We start from the raw sequence: 14,824 nt of genomic DNA, 5'->3' as shown, positions 1-14,824 counted from the left end.
AACCAATGCCTCTAGCCACCCCCGAACATAGACCAAACAAATCCCGCATCAACAGGTAGCGTTGATTCATTCCGATAGTATATAACTGATACTACCGTCATCTATTCAAACTAGCAAACAAACCAATGCACAGTATAACTGACTGTACTAACATGCGTGAACAACATCACGACTCAACCCATAGAATAGTATAACTGACCATCCTACTTATCATATGAACAAGAGTAACCAAGGATATATGCAACACAATGTCATACAACAACTGAACACAACACAACATGTGAACAAGTACCAACCCTTCAATGTTATAGTACTCTAGCTATAACTCTATTACTTAACCGTTCAATGTTATAGTAACCCTAACCATAACATGAACTCTGGATGCGAGGTTATAGTAACCTCGACTATAACTTCAACATATATAACTTGAAGTTATACTTACTTCAACTATAACCTTGATACGAAACTCAAAGTTATACTAGTTCCAACCATAACCTTGAGCCATAATCTCAGGGTACGTTAGTTCCAGCTATAACCTTGACTCGTACTTCAATGTTATAGTAGCTTCGGCTATAACCTTCAATCATATTTCCAAGGTTATACCTGTTTCAGCCATAACTAGAGGAACATCCCAAAGTTGTACTAACTTCAGCTATAACACTTGAATCATCATCAAGGTTACACTAGCTTTAGCTATAACTTTGGAGAGAACTCTTGGCCGCCTATCATGCCGCCACTAGGGTTTATTCGCAAACCCTAATTGCGCTCATGACACCCATAATAAACACACAAACAACATACGATATATAATTAATACATTAAAACATATACAAACATGCGAAAACATAATTAACATGATAATAAACAATCCAACACGTACCAATCATACAAGACAATCATTAAATCATATTAATTACATCAATTGGCATAAACACAATTAAAAGAAAACACCTAGTTAACTTATTAAGCAAATTAATCCTAAAGATCGTCTTCAACGATATAAACGTCCTCTCCAGGAGCAACTTCCACGCCTTTATGAAATCATCCACGTGCCAAAGATAACGAATCTAATAAATATACTAACTATATATATATAAACTATAAAAACTATAAAACTAAGCGAAAACATAAAACTTACGAAGAAGATAGATAAATCCAAGTAGTATGATCGATCTAAGCATGAAAGATAATGAAGGAAGGAGGAAGAGGCGCGGCACAAAACCCTAGGAAGGGTGGAGGCACAAGGCACAAGGGAGGAAGGAGGAGGAGAGAAATTAGGTTTAGGGTTTTGAGAATTATGAGAAAAGAAAAGCAAGGGTTTGATTTCCCTTCTTATTTATAGAGAAGCTCATGGGTTTATTCTAAGATTAGGCATAAAATTCCCCCTTAAACACCAAAACTCACGTGAAACCCAAGGAAGGAATGGGTCTTCACCGTTTTCAAACCCAACGGGCCCAAAAGACAAGAGACGGATATTTTCCCGAAAAATAAAATATGAAATATGGGAAAATAAAATTATAAAATTATATTATGGAAATTAGGGGTGTTACAATCCAACCCCCTAAAAAGAAGTTTCGTCCTCGAAACTTGATAAGAGAACTACCTCACTCGAAAAGATATGGATGCTTCTCTCGCATAGATGCTTCGGTTTCCCAAGTTTCTTGCTCAAACTTTTGACTCCTCCACAGAACCCGAACCAAAGGTACAACCTTATTCCTTAACCTCTTCTCCTGACGTTCCAAAATACGAACATGACGTTCCTCATAAGTCAGGTTAGGCTCAACCTCGATAACATCGGCTTGTAGAACATGAGAAGGATCACTGCGGTAACGACGCAACTGCGACACATGGAAAACATCGTGAACCTTCGACAGATTCGGAGGCAAAGCCAACCTATAGGCTACCTCGCCAACTCTCTCGAGCACCTCATACGGTCCAATGTACTTAGGACTAAGCTTGCCCTTAAGCCCAAATCTCTTAACACTTTTCATCGGCGAAACCTTAAGAAAAACCTTATCGCCAACCTCAAACTCAATCGGCATACCCCGCAAGTCTGCATACGTCTTCTGTCGATCCTGGGCTGCCTTAAGCTTCTCGCGGATCAACCTCACCTGCTCAATCGATTCCTGAACCAACTCTGGACCAAGAACAACAACCTCGCTAGAATCGTCCCAACACAAAGGACTACAACACTTCCTTCCATAAAGTGCCTCAAACGGAGCCATCTGAATACTAGCTTGGTAACTGTTGTTGTAGGAGAACTCCACAAGCGGTAAACTCTTTTTCCAACTAACTTGAAACTTCAAAGCACAAGCTCGCAACATATCCTCGAGCGTCTGAATCGTACGCTCAGTCTGACCATTAGTTGCAGCATGAAAAGCCGTACTCATCTTAAGCTCACTGCCCAAAGCCAACTGAAGCTTTTTCCAAAACTGAGAACAAAACCTCGGATCATGGTCAGAGATGATATCCTTAGGAACCGCATGAAGACGAATGATCTCACGCTGATAAGCATTCGCTAGTTCCTCGAGACTCCAAGTCTCCTTCATTGGAATGAAATGCGCAACCTTAGTCAAACGATCAACCACGACCCAAATCGCATTCATTCCTCTCGGCGACCTCGGCAAACCCATAACGAAGTCCATAAAAATCGAATCCCATTTCCAAGTAGGAATCTCCAAGGGTTGCAGTAGACCATCAGGTCTCTGATGTTCGAACTTAACCTTCTGATAAACCAAGCAACGGCTCACAAATTCAGCGATCTCTTTCTTCATACCCGGCCACCAAAACTTTAGCTTCAGATTCTTGTACATCTTATCACCACCAGGATGAACCGAATAGGGAGTACTATGAGCCTCTTTGAGAATCTTACATTTTAAGACCTCACAGCTAGGCACACACCAACGACCTTGGAATCGTAGACCATCATCAGGTCCAACGTCGAAGTCTTTGGCGCGCCCTTCGCCTATAGCGACTCGAACTCCTTCTAAGAATTCATCCTCTCTTTGCTTAACTCGGATCTCATGAAGGATCTCGGGTTCAGCAACCATCGCACTCAAATCTAAAGTACCAGGAAGAACTACTTCAAGGCTCATCTTCTAGAACTCTCGACTCAAGTCATCAGGTAACACCATCACGGATCTCATAGCATGACACACCTTGCAGCTCAAAGCATCAGCAACCACGTTTGCCTTACCCTCATGATACTGCAGCTCAACCTTGAAGTCGTTAAACAGTTCCAACCAACGTCTCTGTCTCATGTTAAGATCTTTCAGAGTGAATATATACTTCAAGCTCTTATGATCCGTATAAAAGTTGCAAGAGACCCCATACAAGTAGTGTCGCCAAAGCTTAAGTACAAACACCACTGCTGCTAACTCAAGATCGTGAGTCGGATAGTTCGTCTCGTGAACTTTCAACTGACGGGAAGCATAAGCCACAACTTTACCCTTCTGCATCAAGACACAACCCAACCCAAACATCGACACATCACAAAAGACATCGAAATCAACGCCCTCTTCAGGTAGAGTCAACACAGGAGCGGTAGTCAACCTCTTCTTCAACTCCTGGAAAGCAGCTTCACAAGCCTCGGTCCAAATGAACTTGGATTCCTTCTTCATTAACTGAGTCATCGGTCTCGCGATCTTAGAGAAGTCATGCACAAACCGACGATAGTACCCAGCTAGTCCAAGGAAACTCCGAACCTCGTTCATATTCTTTGGACTACCCCAATCGACCACGGCTCGGATCTTCGATGGATCGACCATAACTCCATCGCCAGATATCATATGACCCAAGAAGGTAACTTCCTTTAACCAAAAATCGCACTTTGAGAACTTAGAATACCACTTCTGCTTACGCAGAGTCTCCAAGATAACACGGAGATGACTCTCATGTTCAGCGTCATCTCTCGAGTAAATCAGTATGTCGTCTATGAACACCATGACACACTTATCCAAATACTCGCTGAAAGTGCGGTTCATCTGATCCATGAAAATGGCAGGTGCATTCGTCAACCCAAACGGCATCACCACGAACTCATAGTGGCCATACCTTGAACGCAGCGATCTTAGGAATATCTTCATTCCTAACTGGAATCTGATGGTAACCTGACCTCAGATCAATCTTCGAGAACACACTTGCACCACGGAGCTGATCAAACAAATCCTCGATCCTCGGCAAAGGATACTTATTCTTGATAGTAACCTTGTTCAGCTCACGGTAGTCAATGCACAACCGCATACTACCATCCTTCTTCTTGACGAACAAAACAGGAGCACCCCACGGCGAAGCACTCGGTCGGATAAAACCCTTATCGATCATCTCCTCAAGTTGCTTCTTGAGTTCCTGTAACTCAGCTGGTGCCATACGATAAGGAGCTTTCGAAATGGGACCAGTTCCAGGTAGCAACTCAATCGAGAACTCTACATCTCGCTCAGGAGGAATACCTGGTAGATCCTCAGGAAAGACATCGGGAAACTCCTTAACCACAGGGATATCCTCTAACTTAGGCTCAACTAAAATACCCTGAACACTGCATAGATAGATCTGATGACCCTTTCTACCCATGTTAACCATCTTCATAGCAGAAACCAACTTGACCGTAGGTGTAACCCTAACGCCCTGATAAGAAACCCTCGAACCTGTATGACTCTTAAGCACGATCTTCTGATCACGACAGAGGAACCTAGCGTCATAGCGAGATAACCAATCCATACCCAAAATCACATCAAACTCTCCGATTTGGAATTGGATGAGGAAGGATCGCCTCTGCGATACTGACAGGTACGTCCTTGAAAAGAACGGAGCAAGAAACAATCTCACCTATAGGAAGGGATATAGAGGTATGAACGGATGAAGAGGAAGAGAGTCCAACACGGACGGAAAAGGATTCGGATACAAAAGACATCAATGCACCCGTATCAAAAAGAACAAAAGTAGATAAAGAGTGAATGAGAAAGGTACCCGTAACCACATCTGGATTAGCATCTGCTTCAGCACGACTCATAACGAACACTCGACCAGTCTTCGGAGCATCAACCTTAGGAGCATCAAACTTAGGCTTCTGGGGACAATCCACAACCTTGTGTCCCGGAGCTCTGCATGTGTAACATGTGATCGGAGTATCAGGAGCACAGCTCTTTCCAGGATGGTAAGGCTTCCGGCACTTGTAGCAAGCCATACCCTCCTTCGCTTGACTCTGATAACGCGGTGTATACGGATGAACCTCGAACTTCTGCTTCTTCTGGGAAGCACTGGGAGCAACATAAGGCCTTTTCACGAACTTACTCTTTACACTCTCCTCAGCCTCGGTAGCAAGAACTGAATCATAGATACTAAGAGCACGATCATAAGCCTGCTGGAAAGAAGTTGAAGGAATACCAGACATAGCAGTCCCGACTTTAGGAGCTAGATTCTTCTCATAGCGACGAGTCCTTGAAACCTCGTCCATAGCCACAGAAGTAACAAATCGCGACAGCTTCACGAACTTGTTGGTGTTCTCCTCAACGGTCATGGAACCTTGCTGTAGACGTAGGAAATCCTGCTCCTTCTGCCAGCGCATCTCCTCGGGATAGAACCTTTTCTTCAGAGCCTCAGATAAAAGAGCCCAACCATATCCTGGTTGAACTTCCAGACAAGCTCTAGCAAGAGCCCACCAGTTGTCGACCTCGTCCTTAAGATAATAGGTGGCGATATCCACCATCTGATCCTTAGGACATGCGGTTGCAAGGAACAACTTCTCCATCTCTCGAATCCAAGCCTCCAAAGCAATAGGATCATTCGCACCATCATAAGTCGGAGGACGATGACGACAAAGCGATCAAACACAGTCGGTTGCGGATGGTTGTTGTTGTTGTTGTTGTTGTTGTTGTTGTTGTTGTTGAGCTGGTTGGTGAAACCTTCGGCCATAGATGCCAAAGCGGCCTCTAATCTCCTGATGCGGTCAGCATCGGTCTCACCATTAGCGTTACGCACCATCTGCAAGAACGAAATCTCGTTATAAGTGGTAGAACCTAAGTATCACTCCAAACAACTACTCATACACTTTACAAACATAAGAAAACAAACCATTCCTATTGGTTTCTACCTCATTTACTCTCACTCATTAACTAGGTCATTTATTTTAGTCATCAACTAAGTGAGAGTTGGGAGCGTGTTCGCTCTGATACCAACTGTAACAACCCGGATTATAAAACAAAGGAAAACTTATATAAAATAAATATCAGAGTACGATACTGATAAAAGGGTCAAGGTGGCGGAAACACCTGACCAATCCGGTTCGCTACTAAAACCAAAACAAACTAATACATTATTCAAAGCTTCTCATAACATGAAAACAAACTCCTAATTTATTATTCATTATCTCGCCGCACAGCACTTCCCCAGCAAGATATGATCCAAACAGCAAACATCTAAACAACCTGAGAATGGGGGGTCGACAATCAGTCGGGAGTAACTAGATGCTCTCCCAGTCATGTTTACAACAATTGAATATAATTTACAATCATTAACAAATGAAATGTAAAACCAGTAAACATGCGAGATCATCTATACTCATGAAAACCCAACAAAACTTACCATGTCTTATCAACCTTAGACGAATGCAATCATGCAAACGTAGACCATATGCAATCACTAGACCATGAACACTTACAAGACCAGTAGTGACAAACGACCCACAACAACCTAAGGCACAAAGCTAGCATTGAAGCATAACAAACATGGTGACACACAATCCACAGCAACAGAAGGCACAAAGCTAGCAACAAAGCATAGCGAATAGAGCGAATGCCCGTTAGAGCGTATAACCACTGCCTCTAACTTGCCAGAGCGTATAACCACTGCCTCTAGCTGACGGAGTGTATAACCACTGCCTCTATTGGTGTGGAGCGTATAACCACTGCCTCCACGGTACTATGTATAGCGTATAACCACTGCCTATATGTCTAAGACCTGGCCAGACTCTCGGTAAACCGAACGATACTCGGCACCCAGAGCGTATAACCACTGCCTCTAGCCACCCCCGAACATAGACCAAACAAATCCCACATCAACGGGTAGCGTTGGTTCATTCCGATAGTATATAACTGATACTACCGTCATCTATTCAAACTAGCAAACAAACCAATGCACAGTATAACTGACTGTACTAACATGCGTGAACAACATCACGACTCAACCCATTAGATAGTATAACTGACCATCCTACTTATCATATGAACAAGAGTAACCAAGGATATATGCAACACAATGTCATATAACAACTGAACACAACACAACATGTGAACAAGTACCAACCCTTCAATGTTATAGTACTCTAGCTATTACTCTATTACTTAACCGTTCAATGTTATAGTAACCCTAACCATAACATGAACTCTGGATGCGAGGTTATAGTAACCTCGACTATAACTTCAACATATATAACTTGAAGTTATACTTACCTCAACTATAACCTTGATACGAAACTCAAAGTTATACTAGTTCCAACCATAACCTTGAGCCATAATCTCAGGGTACGTTAGTTCCAGCTATAACCTTGACTCGTACTTCAATGTTATAGTAGCTTCGGCTATAACCTTCAATCATATTTCCAAGGTTATACCTGTTTCAGCCATAACTAGAGTAACATCCCAAAGTTGTACTAACTTCAGCTATAACACTTGAATCATCATCAAGGTTACACTAGCTTTAGCTATAACTTTGGAGAGAACTCTTGGCCGCCTATCATGCCGCCACTAGGGTTTATTCGCAAACCCTAATTGCGCTCATGACACCCATAATAAACACACAAACAACATACGATATATAATTAATACATCAAAACATATACAAACATGCGAAAACATAATTAACATGATAATAAACAATCCAACACGTACCAATCATACAAGACAATCATTAAATCCTATTAATTACATCAATTGGCATAAACACAATTAAAAGAAAACACCTAGTTACCTTATTAAGCAAATTAATCCTAAAGATCGTCTTCAACGATATAAACGTCCTCTCCAGGAGCAACTTCCACGCCTTTATGAAATCATCCACGTGCCAAAGATAACGAATCTAATAAATATACTAACTATATATATATATAAACTATAAAAACTATAAAACTAAGCGAAAACATAAAACTTACGAAGAAGATAGATAAATCCAAGAAGTATGATCGATCTAAGCATGAAAGATAATGAAGGAAGGAGGAAGAGGCGCAGCACAAAACCCTAGGAAGGGAGGAGGCACAAGGCACAAGGGAGGAAGGAGGAGGAGAGAAATTAGGTTTAGGGTTTTGAGAATTATGAGAAAAGAAAAGCAAGGGTTTGATTTCCCTTCTTATTTATAGAGAAGCTCATGGGTTTATTCTAAGCTTAGGCCCAAAATTCCCCCATAAACACCAAAACTCACGTGAAATCCAAGGAAGGAATGGGTCTTCACCGCTTTCGAACCCAACGGGCCCAAAAGACAAGAGACGGATATTTTCCCGAAAAATAAAATATGAAATATGGGAAAATAAAATTATAAAATTATATTATGGAAATTAGGGGTGTTACAAAGAATGCTAGCAATGAGGTTGGGTGAAATGTGAATAATAAACTACTCTTTTTTTTTGTTTTTCCATTTCTTTGTTACTCCTTTTTCTGCTCTTTTTTTTGGCTTGGTAATTAAGAAATAAATTAAATAAATAATTAAAATGTATAGAAAGTAAATTGATTGCTAATCTTATGTGGAATAAAATTAATTGCTAGTGACATGTGGAATAAAATTAATTGCTTTTGTCTAGCCTTTTAATTATATAGTATAAATGTGGAATTAAATTAAATGCTAATGTCATGTGGAATTAAATTAAATGCTTTAATCTAGCCTTTTAACTATATTGTACTCAATGTTAACCTTTTATACTATTATTATTATATAAATTTTAAGGAAATAAATAAATGTATACTTTAATTTTACGAGTTGTGTTAATATGAAAATTTTTAACCTATTCACTAATATCTATGTTCTCTTCCAAAAATTTTAATTAAAATGTGAAATATAATTGTACATTATGAAACTTCTATGTGAATTTTGGTAAGTTACATCTTTTTTTAGCTCATCAAATCTTTAATATATATACATTTAATTTAAGAATATTAATGATGTATTTTGATTTTCTTTATTTGTATGTTACACAATTGTGGACAGCGAGGGCCCACGGGGGCGCTTGGGAGAGAAGATAAGCGTTTGTATTTTTGTTGGAGTCGCCATCAATTTTTATGGAAAATTGGAACCGTTCGAATACCTCGTGTCATGTCAAGACACAAAGTAGAGACATGAACACTAAGCAATCGTTACCCTTAGCATTCTATGTCTAGAATGACTCTCGTGGATGCCAATGAACACGAATGTTCACAGAGATCTGGAGTCAGGGGTGAGGGTACGTATTAGGAAGCTCTTTTGATCGAACACCTAATCCCGCCCGCCTCGATAGCGGCCTCTACTAATGATTAGGGAAGTTATTCGTACTTGATATATCGTCGATTATATGCATGCAATGCAACATCCAAGTTTTAATCCTAGCATGTGAGAATTAATACTAAATCGGTGAAACATGTAATTAGCAAACAATTAGGTCAAAGTTGGGATTTAATGCTCAATTACATGTGGAAACATACAAATGATACAAAATACAATAAATTACAATAATGAAAAAATTACAATAATTACAATGGGTTTGGCGATTTATGTCGAAAATACCTTTAAAACGGATAATTTGAGAAAAGAATAAAGGAATAAATTAACGAACAAATCAGCAGGCGATAATACGGTTAATAGTTAGTTAATACGTAGACTAATTAAACTAAGTCAAAGCAAAAAAGAGAATTCAGGGACAGAATTCAACTCGGAACAGGCGCAGCAGAGCTGCGTCCTTTGGAATAGGCGCAGCGGTTGCTGCGTCTGTTCCTGACCTGAATTCTGGCTGTGAAGCCGGAATTGCGTGTTGTTAATACTCGTTGGTAAATTTAAAGATTGATTAAAATTATTTACTCGGATGGAAGTGATTAGCAGATTATTTACATGTGATTAAGGTCATAAAAACAATAAAACATGGATGAGACGAAATTAAATGAATTAATTACATGGATGAACGACTAATTAGTGACATGGACGAATGAAATAAGCTAAACATGATGAATTAATAACAAATTAACGACAAACATGTGAATAAACAGATGAAAATATGTCAATGGTCGAATTCCAGAAACTCAATATGAACAAATCGAATTTCTACAACCCGGGTTGAATTTAATGACGAAAACCCGCAAATATGAGATTATAAGGGATTTAAGCCGGAATTAATGACGAATTAAACATGTTAATGAATGATAAATAATATACATGTGAATTGCTATGATATTGTACCAAAGAATTAAAGAACAAACGAAACGAAAACAAATAAAAGTGACGAATTACAGAGGCGAAGGAAGAAGAAAGGAAGCAGGAACTGCGGTAGCCTCACGAAGAGGCGCAGCAGGAACTGCGCTCCTTCGAAGAGGCGCAGCAGTTGCTGCGTCCTTTCTCGACGTCTGTCTACTGGAAATCCGTAAAAAGGGTTTTTAAACAAGGTTTTATAAATCGGTTTTAAGAGGTATTTTTCGACATAAACCTTACAATTGTGATACAAAAAGTAAAATAACAATAAATGAAAGAGGAAATTACACCCTCAGACTTACATGTTGACGAAACGAGATGAACTAAGATATCGATTAGTGATGCTCGACGCGAATGTAACGAAAGCGCCCTCGTAAGAGGAAATTAAATAGATTGATTAAGTTGATTGATTGTGGAGTGGGTCAAATTGGTCGGTCATGCAAACGAGGCTGATACTCAGAAGGATCCGAGCTTACGTGATCGAATGTTCAAGCACGTAGGCGCCAAAAGTAAGAACAAAAGTCTAGAATGCAAAGGGAGAAGAGAAGAGCGGACACTCGCGTGAGAAATATGAGGAGCGAAGGCTCCTATTTATACTAATCACGTGAAGGAAATAGGGTTTCGGAGAGTCTTTGGAAGTGAATCTCGGAAAGATATGAAAAATATACGAAAACTACGCAGAACAGGACCTAGGAAGAGGCGCAGCAGCCACTGCGTCTCTTGGAAGAGGCGCAGCACCTGCTGCGTCTGTTCCCAAGTGGTTTCCTCCTGCGGAAGAAAGATTTCCGTGTTTAAGTTATGGAAGGACGGAATAATATGGTTTTCCTTAATATTTTATATGAATATTACGGGAAATTGTTTACCAAAGAATAAAGATTGTGAAATATTTATTAAAATATGGAATAGAAATATCCGGAACATTCCAGAACATTCTGACTCGGGATTTAACAATTATCAGAAAATGAAGACGGTTTTAGGCCCGGACTCCAAATGTACTCTAATTACTGCCAAAACGACCGTATCAGCACGTAGATGACAACTAAGAGGTAGACATTAGTGTTTGAGCAATCACTTGACGATAAACTTATGAACTGTCATAAATCGTTCCGCGTACCAAACATGCGGCCCAATCATCACCGGGTGGTTTGCGGGAGGTGCAGAAATGAGGTATCTACAGAGCCCCCGCTTTGACTGAGGCTTGCACAAGGCGAAAGTCAAAGTATAGCCATCAGGTCAATCGAAGATTACAACCTGACGACTATGGCGACGCGAGGCGGCTCAAGGGGTCTTAACTAACGACCTGTCGTCGGGAACATTTTAGAGTCTGTCGACTATCGGGGAGGGTCGTTTAAAGTCCATTAGACTACGTAAGGAGGCTCGCCAGCCATAAGAAGAGACCATACCTGAGACTTCTTCCTGAGATGCTTCCGGAGGTGCATAGGAGCTAAGGGTAAGACCTAAAAGATATATAAGGATTGGTGCTAGGGCGTGGGACCCTAAAGGAAAGCATCGGTGGGAAGGAGGCCCGGATATAAGTTTAAACTAAAGGGTAACTAAGGCTCGAGTGTAGAAACTCTACTGGTTTGGGAACTTATGGAGAACGACATTTTTATCGCGCTCCGAGGGGAAACAAGAAATATTGGAAGTAGCAGGACACAGGCGGGAACTGCTGAGGAGAAAACTGCTTGGGTAGTCTTCAAGAAATATTGGATGTAGCAGGACACAGGCGGGAACTGCTGAGGAGAAATCTGCTTAGGTAGATGTTAATCTCCATGTCTTGAGAGGGAAAGTCTTTTCGCTTACTCTCGTTGGGGAACATAATGAAGGCATGTCGAAACACCTGTAAGGGAATATCTGCTCGTTGTGACAAACAAAGTCTTGGAAGCGACAAATAACGTGTAACAGTCTGTTGTTGGCTTGGAAATGCGGGCCGGAACGAAAGATAATCGTCAAACGAACCAAAAAGATAAAATAGCATTTGGGAAGAGGCGCACCAAAGATGGGCCCACTAATAACGAACTCATAACGAATTTTTGAAAACTCGTAAGGAGGTAACACCAGGAAGAGGCGCAGCAAGAGCTGCGTCTCTTGGAAGAGGCGCAGCACCTGCTGCGTCTGTTCCCAAGGGTGTATCTTCTGCGTAAAAACGCGATGAACGGGGTATTATTTCATTTATTTCGAAACACAAATTCATCATTTTCTCTCTCAAATCTCAACCATTTCCGCCAAGGTTTGATCCAAAAGCTTGCATTAATCATGACTAATCGAGGTATGTGTCTCATTCTTGCATTAATTCTCTATATTTGTTCAATTTTGGGTCGAAAAAATTAGGGTTTATGACCCAATTAATCGAAAATTTGGGGCTTTTCCCCCAAATGCATTTGCCTTGTAAAATTGATATTAGAAACGGACAATTGGTAATATAAGGAACATAACCATGTATTTGTTTCAAATTTTCGTTGAGTTTTGAGCCTTTGAGTGAATTTGAGACGGTTTCACAGCTAAACCGTAAATTGCTTCGAAAATAGCCTTAGGATTGCCCATTTGCGATGAAACTTGATATTTGGGATCCTTGGATGATGGGTAAACCTCCTACCATCTCGGAATTTTGGTGTGACGGCTTTTCAGGACACCTTTCTAGGGCATAATCGCCGTTATAACGAAATGCTGCCGAAATTTCGACTCGAACCTGGAACTAGGCTTCAACTTAGGCTTGACTTGACCCTAATTACCACATGAGTGATCGGGTTTATGGGAATATGGCCAAAGATGGCAAGAAAAGAGTGATTTCAGGGCTTCCGAAGGCTCGAAGATCCCTTAACCAAGGCTCTTCGTCACGTGACGCGACCTAAATTCGCTTTAATGTCGCAAGTGATGAGGCTTCTACTTCCGGGAGAGCTCCCATGGAGATAGACGCTGCCGTTGTTGAGGAGGGTTTGGAGCAGGCCTTCACCGCCGCGGTGATGGCTGCTGGGGACGAGGTCCACGAGGAGTAGGCTATTGAGGAGGAGGAGGTCCCGAGACGGGCCAACGTTGGGCGAGGAGGTCGTCAGCTGAGAAGAGCTCCTGCGTGGGCTGAGACTTGGGAGAGCAGGAACCTGCTTTGGGTTGCAGAGAGTCACCTGTCCTACAGGACGGTGAAGAGCTTGGTAAATAGGAATTCACTACTTATCACTCAGCTTCTTTCGTTCAATTTGTTTACATCTCTTCCCAATTTTCATTCAAAACTAAAGATAGTTTTTGTTTCAAATCATAATAGGAGGCCGGGAACATCAGGTCATTCTCGGGCTACACGACAGCGATGGAGTGCTACGAGCGGCTGTCGGCGGAAGAGCGCGCCATGATTTAGCGAGGAGCGTTCGGTGCTTTGGTGCAGGCCTTGATGGATATCGTGAAGAGGAAGCTACGGGCTAACCTTAGCCTGGTCCGTGCTTTCTTGGACCGATTCTGGGACACGACTTCCACCTTTCATATGCCTTTCGGTGAGGTGGGAGTCACTCTAGAGGACTACGGCATGATTTCTGGTCTGCCGTATGGGTCTGAGGCTGTGGAGTGGCCGGAGATTGCCATGAGGGTGGACTCGGCCGAGGCTAGGAGGTTGATCGGCTGGAACTTGTCGCCGAAGGTGTCACACGATCTTAGGGCTTGGTGCCCGCTCCTACGTTCGAGATTACTTTGCGGGAAAGATCCGGCGGTGACGATTGACGGAGAGAGACGGCTCCTCCTCCTGTCAGTGAGCGAGAGGGCTCGTTTGTGGCTCGGTGGTTTCGTCTTCGATTTACCTCGGAGACAAGGGAGAGAGGCATCGATGAAGCTTCTTCCCCTCCTTTCGACTCCGAGCTCCCTAGGGCGTTGGGGCCGGGTCACTTTCTTGGTTTTGCGGTCCTCATTCACTTCATGAGGGCCATGGTTCGTCCGGAGTTGATGGAGAAGGGGACTTCTCCTGGCGCTGTCAGACCTGGACTACTGCTGGAGGTATGAACCTTCATTGAGACTTAAAATCAATTCCCTTTCTTTATCAAATCACGAAAGATCGTTATTGACTATCTTGCTTTGCAGGCGTGGGTGTACTCCTACTTCCCGGGCCTCGCGCCCAAGAGGACGGAGCCACTGGAGAGGGCTTATCCCGTCGTGAGGGATTGGGTGATGTGTAGGACGAGGAGCAAGCGTTCCTCTCACGGTGTCTACTGGCGAGACGTGAATGCTCTTCAGCTAGACAGCGTAAGCATCTCACTTATATTCATTTTGCTTCTTCATTGCTTTTAATCGATCATAGGAATGATTCCTTGTTTGTCTTGTCACAGTGGGTGCCCAGACCTTGGGCGGAGTACGCTGGAGCGCCTCCTTTTGTGGCTGAGGTCCTTCGACCTAGGAGCTCGAGCCGGCTGCTGTTGAGGACGTCGATGGG

The sequence above is a fragment of the Silene latifolia genome, chromosome X (genome assembly GCF_048544455.1).
Source record: "Silene latifolia isolate original U9 population chromosome X, ASM4854445v1, whole genome shotgun sequence".
NCBI classification, from domain to species: Eukaryota; Viridiplantae; Streptophyta; class Magnoliopsida; order Caryophyllales; family Caryophyllaceae; genus Silene; species Silene latifolia.
This window is presented reverse-complemented; position numbering follows the sequence as displayed.